Below are 12036 nucleotides of genomic sequence, written 5' to 3'. Positions count from 1 at the left end.
TATTATAGGATACCTGTAATGTGTTTTTGATGTGTATTTTTTTCAGCGCCATTTATTATTTCCTACAATTCATCATCTGTTCGTAAAGTTTTGTTTCCAACTCTCCTTTTATTTTTGTCTTGTTTTTCAACACCAGAGTCTTCATTTTTTTCAATAGCCCATGGTTGTAACTCACCAGATGCTAAAGAACCGTATATTATTGCACCAAATAAATAGACGGCTGCTGATATATAAAACACTATTTGCCACTCGTGCACTTGCTATAAAATAACAATTAAGTTAAAAAAGGGTTTACGTTGAGATATAGTAATATGTACTTACTGGTGGTTTAGAAACAACGTAGCCGGATAGTATGGGACTGACAATGCCTGGAAGAGTGGCAATGGTGTTGCCGATACCCATGAGAACACTTGCGTACTGTGGAGCAATGTCTAGATGGTTTTACACTGAAAAAAAATGGATTAATAAATAAAATTCCATCTTTTTAGGTAGAATTCTATATAGATAAGTTAGTACAGAGTTAATATTTTATTATACAGGGTGTCAAAAAAGTAGTGTAGCTTTTTATTTTTTCGACCTAGAACATTCTTTTTTTCTGAAATGGCGTTCGCAGGTTTATGACTAGAAAATAAACAATCTTTTATTTAAAAAATTGTGACGTTTCGACGTGTATTTTCGTCTTTAACAGGGCTATTTTCAGCAGATAAAGACGAAAATACACGTCAAAACTCATCGGTAATCTACTACTACTACAAAACCTTTTATTTTGTCTATCACAAGGATGCAAATCTACTATTAATTTTCTAGTTTCAATATTACGAATTTTTATACGGCTATTACCAATAATGTCATACGCTGTCAAATGTCTCATATATTGGTAAAGATTGTATTACCCATAATAAAAACCTATATACAGGGTGTCCCAATATTTATGAAGCACTTTTGTATAAGGTAAATTATGTTCAACCAAACTTATATTCAGTCTAAAAATACGTAGTACTTCTATTCATGAATAAGGACACCTTGGCAGGTATATATTAAAGTGCACATTTATGATAGATGGCACATTTTTCTGATTTCAAAAATTTAGCACACGTGCCCTTACTTTTTAATATTTTTATCGAAAAAAATGATAAAATATACAGGGTGAGTATTAAACTTAATATTTTCCAGGTTGGTAGATCTCGAAAAAAATCATATTTTCTCTGTACCGTTGTTAAAATAACCCTAAAATAACCTAGTTATTTTACTTCGAAAAATTTGAAAAAAAGAAAAAAATATTTTTACTTAAATTTGAGAACCCCTGGACCTTTTCTGGGTTTTCTTTCTTGTAAATACAATCTACTACCTATGTTGTTGCCATATTATCAAGTTATATTTTTTAAAAGTAAAAACTAAAAAAATCCAAAAGTTTTCGCAAAAAACCTCATAGACGTGTTTCTGGCACACCTAAAATATTTGCACTTATTCGAGACTCACCCTGTATATTTGCAATGTTAACATTTTTATTAGTTTCAAGTCAGACATACAGTTGTGCCCCAGAAAAAAGTGCAAATATTTTAAGGGTGGTAAATCTCGATAAAAAACATATTTTCTCTTTATCATTTTTCAAATAAGTTCATGGCGTTATTTTGCTCCAGAAAATTTCCAAAAATGTTTTTTGCTAAAATTTTTCAGAACCACATATCTTTTCTAGATTTTCCTTCTTGTAAATTTAATCCTAACCTACATATGTTGCTATATATTATCAAAGAAATTATTTTTTAAAAACTAAAAAAATTTCAAAAAATTCCTAATATTTCATTTTTCACCGAAAAAAACCTCATTATGCGTGTTTCTGTTTTCTGTGTTTTTTTTATAGGCGTGTTCTGGGGTTGAACTATACTACCAGTTAAAATACTTGCACTTATTTCTGGGACACCCTGTATAGTTAGGAGGACATTAGTTAGAATTTAAAATGTAGAGTGGTTTTACATCTACTATTTTTACACGATTCTATCAAAATTTGAATATAACTTTTATACATTATAAGACTGCTATTTGGTTTCCGTTTCCATATTATACAGCGCAGTACTTCCTATAATGCAAGGATGTCTTAAACATGGTAAGAAAAATCTTTCTAATCGAAGTTTTATAATTCACAGATCATATTAGTAGACGTTAGAGATAAGCAGTACCTTTACATTCTTAAATTCATATTGTCACGTAAAAAAATCACGAGGTATTTAGTCAGGAACAATGGATAATTGAAAAACTACATACATATTTGTGATTTATACCATTGTAACATAAAACATTCCTGAAATAATTTTTGATAAAAATTTTGTCATTGAAATTTTCATAACAATATATAGTTTGAGATATATCAATACGAATAAATGTTTGCCATTCGGTATTTTTATATCTGTATTATATATTTTTCTTCCTGGGAAATTAGACAAGAAATTATTGGTATTATAATAAATATTTTAGTATGATATTGATTTAAGCAGTTTCTTTTCAATTCGCTTAATGCAAAAAAGTGGTCTGGTTTATATTGTATATAGTATGTAGGTATGATTTACTGACGATATATCTCCACTTTTAAATGTATGAATACAGTGGCGGATACAGAGGGCGCCAATGGCGCCAGCCCCTAAAATCTCTAAATTGGTTTAAATATTAGGCTTTGGTTAAAAATAGCGCTCTAAAAGCATGTTCTACATTACTTTTTTATTTGGGCCACCCTAAAATAAATTCCGGGCCCCCACTAAAATAAATTCTATCCACTTATGAAATATATAAAAGTAGTATTTGATCGCTTTCTTAATAGTTCTTAATTCAATGGTTACAATATTTTTGTACAAAAAATACAGAAATTATTAATAAAAATAATAATATTTACACCAATTTACCTAAATCCGGCCCATGCAAAAGCACCCAATCCTACAGCCAACGTAAGACAAAATACTGTTCCAATCTTGTCCGACCAGAAAGCAGCGCCCATCATAAACACAGTTTGAGCTATAAAACCGCTACAGTTAAAGATTTTCCTCACTTGGGTGGTAGTGAGGATACCTTTGACTCTGAACCAATCTGCCCAGTGGCCGGAAAACTGCATCATTATAGCCATAACAAGATAAGGCAAGCCAGATAGGAAACCTGATTTTTTCAGATCGTAATCATGAATATCTGGAAGATAACGAAGAAAAACTTAATAAAAACGAGCGTTTTAAATTTAAAAACGACGTCAAGATAGCCATTGATGATATATGTCCGCTTTATCTCTAGATGTCATTTATTAAAAATTGCCATAAATTCATAGATATTATTAAAAATCCTAGAGAAACTCATTGCATATGCATTTGAAAATTACATCAACGTCAACAGACCCTGGAAAACTAAAATTAGAAACATCAGAAATCAATAGTAGCGGATAGCATCATATGGCCATACACTTTATACCAATGATTTATTTGGACAAATGTATTTTTGGTGCACGCTGACAATTTTGCATCGTGTATTATTCTGATAAGGATTATAAAAATTTCTAACTAATTATGATTTTCAAAAAAACTAACAACAGAAACTAGTACAAAATATAATATGTTACCCAAAGAAATGACACAATCAATTTATAAAAATTTGGAAAATGAAATAAATGTAGACGACATTGACTAACTAATAAAAAAAGAACGATTCGTTCATCATTGTGCTACAGGGAAACTCTTAAAAGTCTTCAAACTGTTGCAAGCGATGAAGGATGTAACCGATAATTGCGATGAAGAAAAAGTTGTAGTTAAAACTTTTAGTTACATAATCGAGGGCGCGATTTTTAAATTCATTGTTGCCAACCATGGACATATTCGGCGCCGAGCTGACTAACTGGAATTTAAATTTTCCGATGGGAATTCAAGTGGTAACTCTGCTGTAAAAATGTCAAGGTGCCATATTTATTTTCTGACATTGTCATTCGTTTTGAAACTTTAGTTTTGTATTACGAATTTTTGGTTTAAATAAATAGTATTGTAATACTTTAAGCTTAAAAATGGTTATTAGCAGACCTTGCAGTCGAACATTGTTCTTTTTAGAACCTCTTTTAGTGCGAAGTGTACAAGATAGCTTAATAGCCGTAAAAAACTCATCACAACTTTATCAGAATATTTTGAACGGAAAAGCGGTAGTAGTGGCCTTTTATGTCCCTTAAGTGCTATTAAGAAGGTGAGTTTTGTTGATGTAAATTATAACTGTTTATATATTTATAATTAATTTACTTTTTTTTCTAAAATATTTTGATTAAAAGAAAATATTATAAGTTAATAATATAACTTTATTTGATATGATCTTTATAGAGTTTACTAAACAAACTAAAACAAGGAGTAAAAAAATATTCCAATGAAAAAGAAAATAATAAGAAATTTTTACGTACGCACCATTAAATTGACATACAAGTATTCTTAGGCAAACCTTTATTTTTGAAGATTTTGATTTTTGAACACATTCTTACACTTATACTTTTTTTGAAAATTGATTTGTATATAGAATTTTAAATTATTAATTACTACGCTAAATATAGTTTCTGTAAAATTTTTATAGTAATTTTTAATGAATGACAGGGGTCGACCAGACAGAAAGAATCACTGATCGCCGTATAAAGGCTTCTATATCGGCCGTTTTTTTTTATCATACGGTATATGTTTACCGTCCGCCCAACGACGGAAGTCGCGACAAAGACAGTTATCGACTGTCAGTTTGAATCAAAAGAAAATTGATTTAAGAGTTGCAGTTAGGATTGGAACCAAAGATAAAAAAAGTTGGAACCGTTAAATGTTGGAACCCTTTGGTGTTACAACAGCAAAACATACCTAACGTTAATTCATCGCCATACACCAAACTGAAATTTACCTTTTAAATATTTGGGCAATTGAGTTAATAAAGTGTAAAATCCCCAGTTTTCGCTAAAATGTGAAATGACGATGGCCCAAACAGCTCCCGAACTTAAAATAGCCTTCCAAGGAATTGACAATTCTTTGTTGCCCCTATTAGTCTCTTTTAAGGACGTCTCGATATATTGCAGTTCCGCCAAACTGATTTTCTTGTCTTCTTCTGGGGAATTTGCAACTATGGCCACCCAAAGACCACACCATATCAAACCCAACATACCTAAAATTCATCTAAATTAAATAAATTTACACTTTTAGATTAACTATACAGGGTGAGTCTTAAATAAGTGCAAAAATATTTTCAGGGGTAGTACATTTCGACGTCAGAAACACCATTAGGTATTAGTTTTTTTTCGAAAATTTTGAAAATTTGGATTTTTTAGTATTTAGTTAAAAAACATAATTTGTTGATAATATGGCAACATAGGTAGTAGATTAAATATACTAGAAAGAAAATCCAGAAAAAATCCAGTGGTTCCCAATTTTTGCAAAAAATCTTTTTTTTATTTTCAAAGTAAAATAACTCGTTTATTTTGGATTTATTTGAAAAACAGTAAAGAGAGAAAATATGTTTCTTTATTGAGTTCTACTAGTCCTGTGTGTGTGTGAAAATATTTGCGCTTATTTAAGACTCACCCTGTAGAACAGATAAAGCATACTTGATTTAAAATGTCCGCAAGATATACATAAGAAACATGTTTATAGGAGTACTACACTACTGATTCAAATATGATCATATTTTGATGATAAAATGATGTATTGAAAATTGTTGGTGGGAAATTTATTTCGCTCTTAAAAATTAACCAAGGCATGCATGATCCAAAAAACAAAATACTCAGAAGTCATGGTTCTAGCCGAAAAGTAATGTTTTAGAAAAATTTACTCAGGAAGTTATTTCACAGGGTGTTTTAAATTCAAGGTAAAAAACAACCCATTCATTAACCCTGTATAATAAGCCAAATACTAAAGTTTATAAAAAACGGAGTTAATAAATTTAAGTATATATACAGGGTTGTTCACCACATACGACACGGAGTATTCGTAGCTAAACGATTTTAAGTTTTGGGTTCGTTGACGGACTATTAGAGCTACAATTTAAAAATATTTTTGCAAGATACAGAGTGTCCCAAATAAGTAAAAAATATTATAGTTGTATTTTTTTAAATAGATAACCCTGTATATTATTTTCGTTGAGCGGACAGTAATGCATCTGATTCACGTAAAATATAGAGGGTGTTCCATTTAAATTAAACAATTTATTACCGTTTAAAGCTAGTATTTATTTAATATAAATATTTGGACGCTCTGTATAAGGCAGTAAAATTTTTATTATTGCAACACAATATCTGATCAATAAATAATCTTCAGTAAATATTTAGTATTAAAAACTTTGATACCCTTGGAGAAATGAAGCCTTAAATTTTTTATTGCAATTTCATAAAATTGAAAATATTTCAAAAACGGTAAGGTTTAAGTATGATAAACCTTAATCAAATTTACCTTTATTTCCATCGTAGAATCCAAAAATAGAATAATATACAGGGTGTTCCATTTAAAAAAATAAAACTATAATATTTTTTACTTATTTGGGACACTCTGTATATTGTAAAAATATTTTTAAATTGTAGCTCTAATAGTCCTTCAACGAACCCAAAACTTATAATTTGTAAAAATCTAATCGTTTAGCTACAATACTCCGTGTCATGTGGTGAACAACCCTGTATATTTATACATATTTTCTTAAAAATATCATGCAAATGGGGCCAAAAATAAAAAAATATAACATTTTCAAAAAAATTTTCATTGCGTTTTTTTACATCTGAGTCACAGATTAATTTTGTTTTATTTCAATCTGTGTCTGAGTGTATTAAATTTAAGACTATGTATTCCCTAAGTATAGCTTACCAAATACGTAAAAAATACTTTGCCACCCAAACTGGTTGGCTAAATAAGCACAAGCTGGCATGGAAACAACCGTTCCTACATAACTTCCGGAAAATGCTATTGTAGCCAATCGACTTCTTTCTAAAGGTGGGGCCCATTTAGACCATACGGCATGTATACATGGATAAGTTACACCCTATTGAAAAAATAGTGTAAGTATATTTTCTTCAAAGGATGTATCATTTTAGCATATATACCTCAAAAATTCCTTCGATTATTCTTACAGCTAACAAAAGGTACACACTGGCAGACGCAAGCCATGGAGTTATCACAGTTAGTGCTGATGTGACAGCTATTCCCGAACCGAATATCATTTTGCCTCCAAATTTTGTAGCGAAATAACCGCCCAACAGTTGTGTAGTAATATAACCGTAGAAAAAGGAGCTGAGGATGTATCCCTGCATCTCGTTGCTCCAGTCGAATTCAGGACCCTGTAATGTAATATTCTTTGGGTAATTAAAGAGAGATAATAAGATTTTTTTTTAAATAAAATATATGCCTACAGTATGTCAACGGATTGTTTTTACAAGAAACACTTTTTTATTATTGACATTTCGAGAAAAGCGCATTCTTTATAAAAAATGTTGTTTGTTCTAAAATGGTTAATTCCGTTTATACTTAACCATATTTCTACATCGTTTGAGAGGAAATTACGAAAAAAACATAAAAATCTGGTTGATTTTTTTCAGTCGTAAAAATCAGAAGGCGTTTCTAAGGTAATATAATTTCGATTTCATTCTTTGATAGATTGTTATTATTAATTTTGATTAATGTCATATTTTTTGCTGTTGTTAAAGTATCGCATTTTCCAATAACTATTATCACCCTTTCCATAGCATTGAACTAAATAATTTTTTTCTTTTTTTAACATTTTAAGACAGCAAGAAAAAAGACGTTAATTAAAATTCTATCAAAAACAATCTATCAAAGGAGGAAAACGAAATTATGTTACCATAAAAACGCGTTTTGATTTTTAGGACTTTACGATATTTTCATGTTTTTTTTTAGTTTTTTCTAACACGGCATGGAAATATGGAAAAGTATAAACGGGATTAACCATTTTAGAACAGGCAAATATTTTTATGACGAATGCATTTTTCTCAAAATGTCAAAAATAAAAAAGTTCTTCCTCTTGTAAAGACAATCCGGGGACATACTGTAGATTTCTAATTTAAATAACAAATATACTTTTCTAATATAAGCTTCCATTTTAGTCTATTTTATTCGGCAAAAAAATAAAGATACAATTTTAGGAAAATATTTACATAATTTTAGAAAGTGCAAAATCAAACAAGTACCGGGTGTCCCACTAAGAATTGCTCTCGGCTATATCTCGGAAAGTATTAGCTATAATCAAGGGTATTAGCTGTGGTATTATAGTATTAGCCGTAAAGTCTGCGGAAAAAAAATATTTATAATTAAAGAGACCATCAGAAATTGCTGGAAATTATTTTAAACTTTGTAGAATGGCCGCTAGAGGGCGCAACTGCTATGGCAAATAAGAAATGGAATTTTTACAAAATTGTGCCCAGATAAGATACCATAAAGGTACCTACCATAAATTTTCATTTTCATTCTAATTTTCCGAGCAATTTTCGGATTTTTTTAGTTGGAACAATTTTGCCCTCTTATATGCTAAAATGAATTGGTGGGAAAAGGTTAGATCTGTTTTTATTTAAATATTAAACTGGGGCTCGTTTAAAAGAGTATTCCTTACTCTAGATGATATAATATAACAAATAATAATAAACATTTAACAGTAGACACTAGGAAGACGGTGTCTTACAATTTAACAAACCGTTGCGTGTTTTTTTTCAAAAAAAATAAATGGAATAGTATATAAGTATGTAATTTTAGTTGGTAGTAAAAAAATGCTCGTTATCTTATGTAATGTATGAAGTCGGATGGATTGGGGTCCCATATTGAAGCTACGTTTATAACTATTATAGTTACTACAGGCGTACGAGAACAGGCGCGACAAGAGTAGAAGTAGACTGGCTGTTTACGGAATAGGCTGTGGTGTCGTTAGTCACCGTGGAAACTCACCAAAGAAATTTTCGTACCATTTTCTAATGTTTCGTATCTATCTTGTGTCATCGCCACAATTGCTATACTTAAATTAACTCTAAGAGAGTAGACGTTAAAAAATCCGAAAAAAGCTAATGTTGCGACTACGTATCTTCTCTTCTTCCAAAACTTCCAAGATGAATGATCTTCCTCTGTATCTGCATCTTCTTGTCTGTAAACAAGATAATTATATAAAGCATGCTCTCTTTTAATTATTATAAGCCTCTTAACTCATAAACAAGTTCTTTATAGTTAGGAGAGCTGAAGATATACAGGGTGAGTCTAAAATAAGTCCAAATATTTTTAGGTGTAGTATATTTCGACCCCAGAAACACGTCTATAAAGTTTCTTTCGCGAACATTTTTTCTGGAAAATTTGGAATTTCTTGAAACATATTCTGGATGCTTTCTATTTCTAGTTAACAACTTCTATTATATTTTGATAATATGGCAACACACATAGGCAGTGATTATATTTACAAAAAGAAAACCCAGAAAAGATCCAGGGATTTCTTAAAATTTTTATTTAAAATAATATTTATTATTAATAATAATATAATTAATTTTTATTAGGCGCACAATACAAAATGAATTTTTTAAATAGTTGATGAGGTACCGTATGGTTGAAAAGAAAAGGCGTCAAACACGGTCGGGAAATCAGAATCGATAATAATTTTGGCAAGGTCAATCTCTAGACGTCATTTACCAAAAATTGACATAAAACTTGTCAAAAATTAACACTAATTATAGAAATATTTAAAAAGGATAGAACGTTTCCAGACACAAAAATGAATTTTCAAAAAAATATTTTTTCTCGAATTTTGATTTATACCGGGTGGGTCTCAAAAGTGGCTCACCCCTATAACTTTTTTATTTTGTCAGTTAAAAAAACGAGAATTGGTATGTTAGTATATGACATAAATTAGGATTGATTGACGTACTCAATTGTTTTCGGTCATTTCCTGTTTCACCGGAAATGACTACAACTTTTGATTTTTAAATGCCACCCTCGGTATATTTCTACTTTATTCGATTGAAAATGATACTCTGAATAGAATGACATGCATATGTCAACTTTTGACATTTTCGAATATGGTTAATTTGAAATTATAACATGCAGTTCATAACAAAAATTTGACTCGAAATACCAATAAGTGTGTGGTTTCAAATTATTCGTAAAAAAATCCTTTTTCCAAATATACTAATGAGCCACCCTCGTTCCATTTGAAAAAATTGAGATATGATTAAAAATATGATTTGGGCATCTTTTAAGCGGCCAGGACAAGACACTAAAAACATTAGACGGTCAAATATATTTTTCCAAGGCTCCTTGATTAAAAATTAATGTTTTTAACATAGCCATGGCACTCTAGATTGAAATTTAAAATACGATTTTTAAAGCGAAAATGCCAAAAGTTGACATATGATAATATGTCATTCTATTCAGAATGCAATTTTCTATCGAATAAAGTAAAAAAATACCGAGGGTGCCATTTAAAAATCAAAAGTTCTAGTCATTTCCGGTGAAACAGGAAGTGACCAAAAACAATTGAATACGTCAATCAATCCTAATTTATGCCATATACTAACACATCAAACCTATTATTTTTATCTGAAAAAATAAAAAAGTTATTGTGGTGAGTCACTTTTGAGACGCACCCGGTATACATAATTTAAAAATCATTTTTAGTCAATATAAAAATAAATCACAACCTTCTTAAAGTCAACTGACAATAAATGCCCTAAAATAATAAAGGAGAATACGGGCCAAGTAAATTAAGTCTAGAGCTTGACCTCGCCAAAATTATCATCTATTGTCATTCTACAGTCGTCTATGACGCCGTTTTTTTCCATCGTATGGTACCTACTTGATGCAGCTTCGGGCTAATGGTGTCGTTGATGCTGAATATATTATAGTATGTATAATGTTTAACAAAAATTTTATTATTTATTAAATTAAAATTGTGTTATTGTTTAGTTTCCTCATAAAGCATTTTAAGCATACTTGGTTAGTTTTGATCGAAAAAAAACGGCGTCCAGTTGGTTTGGAAATGACGATCGATGACATTCCCCATATAATTTACATATAAAATGACAGCGACAGCTATGAAATGAGGATCGCTGTCATTTTATATGTAAATTATATAGGGAATGTCCGCGATCGTCATTTCACAGTTGCAGCACTGGACGCAGTTTTTTTTTATCATATTGTATCATGTTATCATGATAAACCAATAATTTAATATTTCGGATTTAAGTCAGAATTCGGCCAAATTCTATTGAGGGTTTAAATAATAAAGTACCTATTTAGAAAAATACCTATTTAAATAAACAATAGTAAACATTATATTTTCAATATGTAGGTATTGCAAATATTAGATATTCACCTATTTATATATTAAATCAAAGATTACCTTAATTTAATTATTTATTTAATGTGTGCTCCTAGACGCAATAAATAAAATAAAATATATTTTATCATTATTTTTATAATTTTTGCTCACCCATTTATATCATTAATTCCATATGATTTGGGACACTTTTTTTGATCTGACAGTACCATTTTGCTAAACAATTTTCAGAAAAACGTTTTATTGTTAAACGGTAACGATTTAAAATGTCGGTACTGCACTATCCATTGATTGAATAAACTAATAAAAATGTTTGGCATTCCACTGTCCAATATAATCGAAGGTGTGGAACATTCGGTAACATTGATTTGATAATTCTGTTCTCTTCCTTGTATTGATACCAGATTGCCAATGGTACTATCGCTTTGGGTGGGAGAACTTACTTTCTATTCTTTTGATTCAAGGGTACTTAAATTTCCCTTGCATTGAAGAAAATTTTCAAATACTTTAAATACTTCCTAGTCACAATTTAAAAAGAAATAAATGATAAGCAGCTCGTCCAGTTTTATTTTTCCCATAAATACTAAAATTTTAAATTTAGTTTAAAAGTACGGAAAATAAAATATATTCTGCTGCCCTCTATATAGTCAAACAGAAACCTAACTATAGAGGTTTTCGCTATTCTTTGATAGATAGCGCTGAATCAAATATTATGATTCATGAATTTTGACAAGTTCATTCATGTCAACAGAA

The 12036-nt window shown here is 30.0% G+C and overlaps 1 pseudogene; it reads right to left on the bottom strand.

Annotated features, from left to right (window-relative positions):
* Window positions 1-62: 62 nt before the first annotated feature.
* On the bottom strand, window positions 63-11705 carry LOC115883313 (annotated as a pseudogene).
* Window positions 11706-12036: the final 331 nt, after the last annotated feature.

This window comes from Sitophilus oryzae, unplaced genomic scaffold (assembly GCF_002938485.1).
Source record: "Sitophilus oryzae breed Bouriz unplaced genomic scaffold, Soryzae_2.0 scaffold_1869_pilon_pilon, whole genome shotgun sequence".
Classification (NCBI taxonomy): domain Eukaryota; kingdom Metazoa; phylum Arthropoda; class Insecta; order Coleoptera; family Curculionidae; genus Sitophilus; species Sitophilus oryzae.
Note: the sequence above shows the minus strand (reverse complement) of the source record. Positions and strands in the feature narration are given on the sequence as shown.